The sequence below is a fragment of the Petaurus breviceps genome, unplaced genomic scaffold (assembly GCF_028583685.1).
Source record: "Petaurus breviceps papuanus isolate PSGF00001 unplaced genomic scaffold, PetGlider_PUasm1.0 688, whole genome shotgun sequence".
Taxonomy (NCBI): domain Eukaryota; kingdom Metazoa; phylum Chordata; class Mammalia; order Diprotodontia; family Petauridae; genus Petaurus; species Petaurus breviceps.
In genome coordinates this window covers 916,719-927,195 of record NW_027186457.1, presented here as the reverse complement: position 1 = coordinate 927,195, position 10,477 = coordinate 916,719, and the positions used below count along the sequence as shown (strand labels likewise).

Here is a 10,477-nt window from a genome sequence, read left to right as displayed (position 1 = left end):
ATATATGTTAACCATCAATGTCAGGGAGTCTAGGATTTAACAAGCATTCTCAGGCTTATACTTGACTAAGGATTAAGATGCTGAAGGGTATGTCTGTTAAAAAGGGTCATTGTTATAATATACCCATAATCATACAATCCCTCTCCCTGTGATTCCCAATGATGCTCATTTAACTAAGGATGAATTGCCAATGGGCCCGGGTAATCAGAAGCTTAATCTGCCCTTTCATTATGATCTCTGTGATGTGACAAAAAGGCATTCATGTCATCTAAAGACAAAAAGAATCCATTGATTGGCAGCTATTTGAAAAGTCTCTTTATCCCACAAAGAAAACCAAGGGGGCTAAAAGCTGTTAAACCTACCTGTCACTGGGTGATCAAATAGGCCAATAGTTTTTACAAAAACAGACTCAGAAGAGCTAACAGGGAAAAACTGGGGCTTGGACCAACCTTATCAAGTCTGATTTTGTGTTCCAGTTCAGTTGGCTTAACTGCTATCCAAGACCAAATCAAATTTTCACCAGCCTTTGTCTAGTTGGGGGATTATTGCTAACAGGGATTGTCCTGGAGAAAATTGTGAAAAGGGCAGGATTTTTTTTATTCATCTCCACCCCACAACACACACCTCTCTGTTACCACCTCCCCTTCCTTCTGTTCTTCTGCTGCACTCTAGCACCCCCTCCATGTCAATTACTCCAACTGCTCACCAAGGGGGGAAAAAAATCTGACCAAACTAGTGTGCAATATGGTGTTAACGTGTTTGATGTGTTGTTGTGGGGCCCTCTCCTCCATCAAGAGTCCTGGGAAAACTCACATAGGTGCAAGGATTGCCCTAGGAAGGACAGCATCCACTAAAAACCACAGACCCCAAGCTCACACCAATACTTCTTCATCTAGAGCAAACAGAAGACACGAGTTCAAAGAAAGAAATAAAATATTTAAACAAATAATATTGCAAAATAAAGGGCAGCTAGTTTGCATAGTGGATAGGGTCTCCAATCTGGAGTCAGAAAGAATTATCTCCCAAAGTTAAATCTGTCTTCAGACACTTTGTTGCTATATGACCCTGGGCAAGTCACTTAACCCTGTTTGCCTCAATTTCCTCATCTGTAAAAACAAGTTGGAGAAGGAAAGGGCAAACCACTCCAGTACTTTTGCCAAGAAAACCCCCCAAATGGGGTGATGAAGAGTCAGACATGATTGAACAACAACAATTATTTGCATTTTACAGATAAGGAAACTAAGTCTCAGAAAAGTAAACAAGTTGACCACAGTTATCCAACTGTCTCAGGTAAGATTCGAACACTCTCTTGACTTCAAGTCATCACCTTTCTGCTACGCCTCATCATGATACCTCACCTAAAATTGGATGCCTTAGAACAGTTGGTCAAATAATTGCAGGTATCACTGAGAGAAATATTTTTTATCTTTCCTCTTAACCATCTCTTATCCCAAAATCTTCAACTATCACCTCAAAAATCAATGGTGCCTCAATTTCTGTCTCTAGCCCAGATTTCTCTCCTAAGCTCCTGTCTTTCACCCGACTGCCCATCCTCCCCCACAAGCTTCCTTCCCCCCCCCCCCCCCCCCCCCCCCCCCCCAACGTTCCTTCCCCCCCCCCCACCCACCAATTTCCCTCTTTCTGTTCATGGAATCATCTCAATCACTCAGAGTCAAAACTAGTTTTATCCCCAAGCCTTTCCTTTCCTGCACTTCCAAATCTAGTCACCTGGTCTTGTCACTTTTGAATAATGATTTATCCTAATATTAAATATCAATACAGTTAAGCTCAGTGTGCAGCTATTTATAGTTGAATAAATGAATGTCAGTACATGGAATGTCATAACGATTTTTTATATTCCTCATCCTTGTCGATCTTAATTGTATTATAGTATTACATTACATTAATGTACCACCATTTATTTACCATTCCTCTATTGTTGGACATTTAAGTTGCTTCCAGGTTTTTACCAATTACAATGCTACTGCTCTGGAAATCTTTAATGGACGAGTCTTTTTGAAAATTTATTTTTGATAACACTCTCAGGATGTACTACCAGCAATTAAATGATTAAGTCAAAGGGTAGGCTTATTTTTGTAACTTTTATTGTGTAATACCACATTATTCTCCAAAAATAGTCCACCAGTTTGCAATGTTACCAGCAATGGATGAGTGTAGGGAGTATTCTACAAATTCATCAGCACTGAGTTTCATTGATTTTAATAGTTTCCAAATTCAATGGATATGGAGGAAACCTGAAAAAGGGTAGGGCAGTAAGAAGCAGTTGTGCCATAATTCCCTCAATTACATAGAAATGCTACCCCAATTTCCCACAAGAAGGAAGTGGAAAGGAAGGGACAAGAAAAAAACACACCAAAAAACTGAAATAGAAAAATAATCAAAACAATGAAATTTTATGACAGCTATGGCCCATGATGCCATGTTGTCCTGGGCCCTGGAGACCCTAAGTCTACATCAGCTCTGACACTTCCACTTCTGGTGCATTATTTGCTTTGGCCCTCCAAGCAATAGCCATCTATCATCTCCCATTTTGAATCACTGAATGGGTGTTGCCTTAGTCATAATGAGAACTTGGAAAGACCTTGGCATTAAAAGGCAACAGTCTCCCACTTTCATTACATTCTATCGATCCCTCCATCTCCAGTTGTCCTGATCTATATCTTGCCACTGGACCCAGATGGCTCCAGAGAAGAAAATGAGGCTGGTGACTTTGCACAGCCCTCCCTCACTTAAATCCAATTCACTTGCAAGTGATGGCATCACCTTCCCGATGTCAGTCCCCTTCGAGAACAAAGGACAAACAACAGTAACAAGGAGCCATGAGTTACTAAGGCCACTCCTACCCCCAGCTCCCTCCCTATGGGTTGACCTAGGCTCATCAGGCCTGGCAGCTGCCTCCTGGGTAGTCCCCCATAAAAACCCCTTAAAGAGATGGCAGAGCATCTCATACTACCACCAGAGGCCAGAAAGTCCCATTCTCTACCTCACAAAGAATGCCTTATCTAAAGAAAACCCCTAATCCCTTACTGCTGACCCAACCAGGGCCTAAAGCCTAATCAAAAATCTTGGGAGACACCTGGCACCCTCCAAGAGCAGCAGCGATCCTCTGGTTCCCCCTCCTCAGCACCCGTCTGGTCATTTCTTACTTCTCATACTTTCTCTTCCTTTCCTACCCTCATGCCATCACCTTAGTTCAGGTCTCCATTATATCATCCCTGGACTATTAAAATAGCCTTCATATTAGTCTTATTATTCTCTCTGCCTCTAGTGTCAAGACCCCTCGAATCAATACTAGAATAATTATCACATAGCATCATTTTTTTCCCGTCATTTCTTTGCTTAAGTACTTTGAGCAGCCCTTCTCTGAAACTATGAATAAAGTCCAAGATCCTTACCCTGGTATTTGAGGCCCTCTAGGATATTCATTGCCTCCAACCTCCATTTCTAGTTTTATTTCACATTACTAAGGACCAGGCACTGTGACAGGTACCAGAGAGACAAAAACTAAAATGAAATAATCTGGCCTTTAAGCAGTTTACATTCTCCTGGGGAGAAGTGAAGTAGGAAAATAGATGTATGTACAAAATACAGGGTGTCCCCAAAAGTGTTAGTGTAGTTTTGAGCTTTAATAAAAGCTATAAATAACAAAAGCTATTAATAAAAGATATGAAGGCTTAAAACCGCACTAAGATATTTGGAACACAAAAAAATTACAAGGAGTAATTTGGGGAGTAGCACTACCTGCTGGGGCAATTAGAAAAGGCATGTAGGAGTTGGTACTGAAGCTGAATTTCAAAAGAAATTAAGAATTCTAAGAATCAGAAGGGAGAAGGGAGTGTACTCAAGGCATAAGGGACAGATTGTACAAAAGCATGGAGTTGGGTGAAAACGTTATGTGTGAGGAACAGCAAAAAAAAAGACAATTTGGCTAGTCCACAGACTATGTAAAGGGAAGAGATGTCTAATAATGCTGGAAAGGGGTGCTGAAACTTACTCATTAAGGGTTTTCACAGTTTCCCAAAGTGGGAAGGTGAGTGTATCCTGCATTGCTGGGATGTCCAGCATGCATCAACAGGAATATGTGTGTGTAATGACTTGTCTATAATATGATACCATACGGTTACATGACACCACAGTATTGCATCATCAAAACTTCAATGCAGGAAAAGGCCTGCAAAGTTACAATAAACTACCAAAGTGGGTGACACTGAGCCCTGGGGGTTGCTGGAATGATGGGGGGAGGTGGTAGTAGCCTTGGGTGTAATTGAGGGGCATTGAATAAAAATAAGGGAGCAGTGGAACTATAAGGAAAGAAGAGAAGACAAGAAAATTTTGAAAAACCATTCATAGATGTTTCATCTGTTGTGTAACAGAGTTAAAGTTGTATTGATTGCATTATTTTCCAAATAAACACACAAAATGCAAGTTATAATAATCAGTAGTCAAGTCTGCCAACAGGTCTTAACAAGCAAGTGTTGGCAGGTGAGTGTATCCTGCATTGTTGGGATGTCCAGCATGCATCAACAGGAATATGTGTGTGTAATGACTTTTCTATATGATACTATACGGTTACATGATATAGTATTGCATCATCAAAACTTCAGTGAAGGAAAAGGCCTCCAAAGTTACAATGAACTACTAAATTTAAGATACATCATTTTTAAAATATTTTCTTTTTCTTGATATGACAATTTTTTTATAAAAAGCATTAAAGGGTTAAAGAAAGTAGATTTCTATGGGCGGGGGGGGGGGGCACTGAGTAATTTTTTTAAAGGGGGCAGTGGGCCAAATAAGTTTGGGAATTTCTGGTTTAAATAATAAACAGTGGTATTTTGATCCTGGAGGTGATAGGGAGTCGCAAGAGTTTATTGAACAGAGTAACAACAAGACTGTTGTTATCATTATTGTTTAGTCATGTTTGACTATTCATGACTCCATGGACCATGGCACGCCAGGCCCTTCTATCCTCCACTATCTCTTGAAGTGTGTCCAAGCTTATATTCCTTGCTTCCATGGCAATATCTATCCATCTCATCCTCTACCATCCCCTTTTCCTTTTGCCTCTAATCTTTCCAACATTAGGGTCTTTTGCTATGAGTTCTGTCTTCTCATTATGTGGCCGAAGTATTTAAGCTTCAGCTTCAGTATTTGACCTTCCAGTGAATAGCCTGAATTAATTTCCTTAAGTAGTGACAAGATTAGATCTGTGTTTTAGGAAAATCACTGTATGGAGGATGGGTTAAAGAGAGGAGGGAAGGAAGCCAGTTAGGAGCCGACTTACTCTAGGTACTGAATTAGGACAGTGGATGGGCATGTAGAGGAAATGGGACAAATGAAAGTTGCTTTGGAGGTAGGATTATAGGGTGGGTCTAAAAGTATAAACCTTGTTTCTTGGGGAAATAATGGTGCCATCAACAGAAAAGGAAAATTTGGAAGAGGAAAGGGTTTGAGGGGAAAGCTGATTTCTGTTTTGAACAGGTTGAGTTTAAGATGCTTGAGTTTAAGATACTTAAGACATCTAGCTTGAAATGTCTAACAAGTAGTTGTTGGTGCAGGATTGGCACTCAGGGAAGAGATTAGATAGGCCTGAGTACGTATATCTGGGAGTGATCTGTGTAGAGATCATTAAAGCCATGGGAGTTGATGAGGTCACTGAAAGAGAGTGTAAGGAGAGAAGAAAGAGCAGTACACACCAACCACTCACCCCTTCAGGGTATCAGTCTCCCACAAGAAGCACTTTTCTCTTCCTCTCAAATGGTTGGGTTGCCACAGAACTAAGATTAGCATCACTTCCTTTTAGTCAAAATTAAAGGATGCTTGCTGTTTCAAGCTGTCATCCTGGAGTGGATTGTAGTGCGGGGATGAGGGCTGTGGATGAAGGTGGATTGCTTGACAGATAAATAAGCAGCTATTCTGAACAAACCTGACAGATTAATTTCCGTGAACTTATCATTGACTGTGATCTCAAAGTGCAGTCCCTAACGACCAGAAACCAGACTGTTTCACTCCTTTTCTATGAGAACAACACCAGTGCTCTGACACACACTCTGGGGGTGCTAGTGTATAGATAAATAGCCTTCCTTGTCCCTGTGTTTTAGAGCAAAGGTTCAGAAACGTTTGGCAAAAATAGAACCCTTCACTTTTAGACAATTTAGACAAGAGCCTTACAGTAAAGTCTTTCCAAAAAGGATCTTTTTGCTTAATGGCATTGAACACCATAAGAAGAAAACATAAGAAAAGACTGTTGAACATTTGAGCTCCTCTGACCTGTTTGCAGACAATAGCTCCGGGAGAGTGACTTCCCCCTCCCTCAAGAGTTATATGAACAAATGCAGATTGAAGAGAGCAAAACCAAGAGAACCGTACACCCAGTGATCACCATAATGTAAATGAAACAACATTAAAAGACAACAGAATTCTGATTAAATGCAATGGTTCTTCGGTGCCAGAGGAGTAATGTTCTTCTTAGTAGAAAAGTAGCAGCAATGGACACAGAATGGGGAATATGGCGCTATGCCAAATTGCTATGAGGTTGTTATTGCTGAGCATTTTTTTTTCTTTTGCTTAGCTGTTTTTTCTTAGTTACAAAAGAAAGTTCTATAGGGAAAGCATATTTTTTAAAGAAGAAAGTGGCCTTTCTTATCTCCTCTAAATCAGTCTCTTTATTTCACTCACTGCAAAGAACACAGAAAAGAAATCCCTAAGAATATTAGTTGTTTTCTTCCCCAACAAGACTTTTCCATGAGACCAATGGGAGAGGAGAGGAATGTTTAACTAGATGTGGTGGTTATTCTGAGGTCTGTGTGGCACTGAAAGGAGAGACCCATCCTCTTCCCTCCAGGGTCCAAAGCAGGAGGAGTCTGGCAACATAAAAAAAAAAATAAATAAAGTTTATAAAAGTCAAAGGGAATTCCTTCTTGCAGATCCCCACTCCAACACATCCCACAGGACATCTAATGGAGAAGCTCCGATTTGTAGAGGGGCTCACTGGCAAAAATAAAAAGAGAAAATGATAAAGGAGGGTGGTGCCCAGAAGAGAGTGAAACCAAAGGTTAGGGCTGGAAAGAAAAGATTCTAATATTGGCAGAAGCCAGAGGAAAGAAAGAAGTGAGAAGTCTCCATATAAGGTACCTAATCTCTCTTAGTTTCCTGATTGTTAGCAGAAGAGACATTTTCCATTGACTTGATCTCTCTTAGTTCCTGGGCTTAGCAAGAAAAAAATTGTAAACACCAGAGTTTCCAGCCTGTTGGCAGCAAGACATTTTCCATAACGCTTCTCATAGCAACCAACTGAGGGCCCAGGTGATTTACCCCCAAAACCCAGTTCTAGAAAAGTCCTTGAGTCTTTGCAAATTGTAAAATCATAGAATGCCAAAACTGTCAGTCAGTAAATTAATAGACATTTTTTAAGCACCTACTATGTACCATGCTAAGTGCTGGGGCTCCAAAGAAAGGCAAAAGACAGTCCCTGTTCTCAAAGATCTCACAGTTTAATGTAAACAACTATTCAGGAACAAGCTGTATACTGTACAGGTTAAAATTAGAAGTAATTAATAGGGAGGGAAGGCACTGGACATTAAAGATGGGTTCATTCAAATAGGAATGATAATAATACCTTACCTACCTATAGACAGAGGCTGGATTAGATGACCCTGAGGTACCTTCTATTTTAAAGACTTTTTATTTTATTCAACTACCTCAACCAATTCAATTCAACAAACATTTAGTAAGTGCCTTCAATGTTCTAGGCACAGTGCTAAGCATTGGGGATACCTGCCAAAAAATCTAAAGACAATCCCTGCCCTCAAGGAGCTTACAATCATCAATTTTCAGAAGAGGAAATTTAGGCTGAGCCAAAGGGGTCCATGACAAAAAAAAAAAAAAAAACTTTTAAATGCTTGTGGTTGGTGCTGTTTCAATTCTTAGTGCCAGAAAACTTACAGGGTAATTTAATTCATCTTATATCCCTGATTAGCGTACTGTGGCCCCAAAACCTATTTGTAGAACTCTGTCAAAAAACCCACAGGTTCGGGCACTGAAGTGAGCCCCACTCCAGAGATCCTCTGATTGGCATGCAAATGAAATCAGGACAAGAACAAAAGATAGGTAAAGAAGACCAGGCACCTTTCCACATTCCTACCACAATTTGTGCATATTTCCCAGGAACAAAACTTCATGGCTCCTCTTTTGTTTGCTGCTGCCCAACACAATGATCCCTTTCTATTTAGAACATGATAAACCCAGATATAGAAAGGTTAAGGGACTTGCTCAAAGTTCTCAGAACCAGGATTCAACCCCTCTATCTTCTGACAGTGCTTTTGCCCACTATCCCATAGCTGGCCGATTCCCTGCCACCCTTATTTTACATTCAAAACCAAATCCCATCAAGCAGCAAAATGGAAATTCCTTAGAATGGCTTTGTTGAAAGTTAATGTGTTTTCTTTTCATTGATTGGTACTTTTGAGAAAGTGGTTGATATATAAGGATAATCCTGCAGTAATATAGGGCTTTGAATATCTGGGAGGAGCTAGCTAAGGCTATGAAGACCTAATACATTTGGTACCCCTAAGTGCACTCTGAAATAGCCTGCCATTTGGGACCCACTACCATGCTTTATGCAAAGCAATTGCTTAATAAATGTAGTTCTAGGTTGACGACAACCGGGATCCCAGGATCTTTGGAGCACTTTGCTAAGAGGGTGAAAGAATCATGGGATGGGACAGTCAGCAGTTCTAAAAAGAGTTCAGTTTGTGCAGTAGATTCATTTTTCCAGTGGCTTTAAGGAAAGGACTTTCTCCCAGGTTTTGAGGGTACCAAGAATGAACATGGTGAAACACAAGCATGTGAGCACGTGAAAGATTTACCAAGAGGAGAGAAAGTCATATGACAGAGGAATATACTGGAGCTAGGACCAGACAGAAACCTCAGCTGAGACAATTAGTATAGTAATTATCTTCATTTTTCATGTAATACTTAAGGAGAGAGAGAGCTTAGATGTGGAGCCCCAAAAGAGTTATTCAGAGTTTGAAGCACTCTTTGGATCAGCACCTACTGACTCAAAAAACAAAGTCAATCAGCAGCTCTTTCCCCATTGCAGCTATACCTTGTTTAAAAGTTTACCTGTGTTTCTTTATTATTTGATTCTGCTATAAACTCCATAGTCATTAACATTGATCTTTGTCTAAGAAAATAAGTTTGGGGTTTGAGATTGAGAGTAAGAAAATTAGCCCATGAGGGGGGACCAGGTGGCGCAGTGAGTAAGAGCACTGGCCCCAGAGTCAGGATGACCTGGGACTGAATCCGGGCTCAGATACTTAGCACCACACCCATAAATAACTGGCCGTGTAACCTTGAGCAAGTTACTTAACCCTGATTGCTTAAAAAAAAATAAAAAGAAAGAAAGAAAATTAGCCCATGGGAGAAGATAGTTCCCTGGTTTTCAGTAAAGTTGGGGGTGAACTGGGTAGAGAGTATTTGTAATTTTGATCATTTCTGAAGGCATTCCAGAGTTTGCCAACTAGACTATCTTTGAACCCAGTAAGAGAAAATTTGGAAAGACACAAGCTAAGAAATGGAAAGTTTGTTCATTGGTCCATTAGGATGCTGTTCTTAACCTAGAATCATATGTCCACATCCACACCTCCCAGGCTTCTGCCTAAATACATGTTGAATTAAATAGAATTATGTCTGAGGTAACCTAATTAAAAAAAATACTAGTTACCTCATCACAGGTGAATAGGAATTCAGATAGATATAAAACATACTGAAAGCTACCCCAAGTTCATACATATGAACTCCAGACCATATCAGAACTTTTGGTACCCCATGGAGAACCATAGAACTCTGCCAAAAGTTATCCAGAGCTAGCCCAGGCCTAAGAGACTCCCTACCTGAAGCCAACTAGATTCTTCAGTCTAAAGTCACACTGGCTTACCTTTTTTCCTTAGGCTTAGATTAGATCTGGAATCAACCTCAGAATTCCAGGTCTGAAGTCAAGAAGAGCTGAATTCAAATACTGCCTCAGATACTTACTAGCCATGTGACCCTCAGCAAGTCACTTAAACTTTTCTCTGCCTCAATTTCCTCACTAGTAAAAAGGGGATAAATAATAGGACCTGTTACAATAAGATTGTTAGGAGCATCACATGAGATACTATCTATAAATTGCTTAGCATAACACCTATTGCTTATTCCTTTCTCCAACTCCCTAATTTTGTAAACAAGGTTACGGAGGCCCACAACGTAATAATCATTGAGGTGAGATTTGAACCCAGAGCCTCAGAATTTACCCACTGTATCATGCTGCCTCCTACTAAATGTAGCCTGGGGGTAGAATGACTTTTGGTGGACTGAATGTGGGCAGGGGAAGAAGCTAAATATAAAGCAAGAAAGTGAAGCAGGTCATTTGGAAATCACACACACACACACACACACACACACACACACACACACACAC

At 40.3% G+C, this 10,477-nt stretch overlaps 1 long non-coding RNA gene across 1 annotated transcript in view; it reads right to left on the bottom strand.

Moving 5' to 3' along the window:
* Nucleotides 1-6,672: 6,672 nt before the first annotated feature.
* LOC138174232 (uncharacterized) overlaps nt 6,673-10,477 on the bottom strand; it is a 20,394-nt gene continuing 16,589 nt past the window's right edge. The window contains exon 3 of the long non-coding RNA XR_011171636.1: nt 6,673-6,881. This is a non-coding gene — a long non-coding RNA (uncharacterized lncRNA). The remainder of the gene's footprint in view (nt 6,882-10,477) is intronic.